The sequence below is a fragment of the Sinocyclocheilus rhinocerous genome, unplaced genomic scaffold (genome assembly GCF_001515625.1).
Source record: "Sinocyclocheilus rhinocerous isolate Xijiao unplaced genomic scaffold, SAMN03320098_v1.1 scaffold1463, whole genome shotgun sequence".
In the NCBI taxonomy this organism is placed as follows: domain Eukaryota; kingdom Metazoa; phylum Chordata; class Actinopteri; order Cypriniformes; family Cyprinidae; genus Sinocyclocheilus; species Sinocyclocheilus rhinocerous.
The window spans coordinates 581,602-581,927 of record NW_015642517.1 but is presented as its reverse complement, the minus strand read 5'-3'; the positions used below and the strand labels follow the sequence as shown (position 1 = coordinate 581,927).

Sequence of the window (326 nt, the reverse complement as noted above, 5' to 3'; positions counted from 1 at the left end):
AATTTTCCACGTAGATCCAGAAGGTCATCCGTCTTAAAAAAAAACAAAAAAAAGCCACATTTCAGCTTTCAAATCCCATAAATGGCCTTATTATACGACTTTGTACAAGCTGATTTGCTGTGGTAATGAACACTATTACGCTGTCCATAGAGCTGTACTTCTGAACCAGAGATATTCCTTCAGGAAAAACACAAAAGCCAAAAAGAAATTCCCTAGACGGCTGTTTGTGTGATACTCGGAAGCGTTTACATCTCATGAATAATTAAGAGGCTTATCAAGAAGCTCCGCCCACACAAGTACCTCTGGGCCGAGGGAGAGGGGAGGGG

At 41.7% G+C, this 326-nt stretch overlaps 1 protein-coding gene across 6 annotated transcripts in view; it reads right to left on the bottom strand.

Annotated features, from left to right (window-relative positions):
• hycc1 (hyccin PI4KA lipid kinase complex subunit 1) overlaps nucleotides 1-326 on the bottom strand; it is a 29,682-nt gene that overhangs the window by 5,710 nt on the left and 23,646 nt on the right. The gene's annotated exons all lie outside the window — the stretch shown is intronic.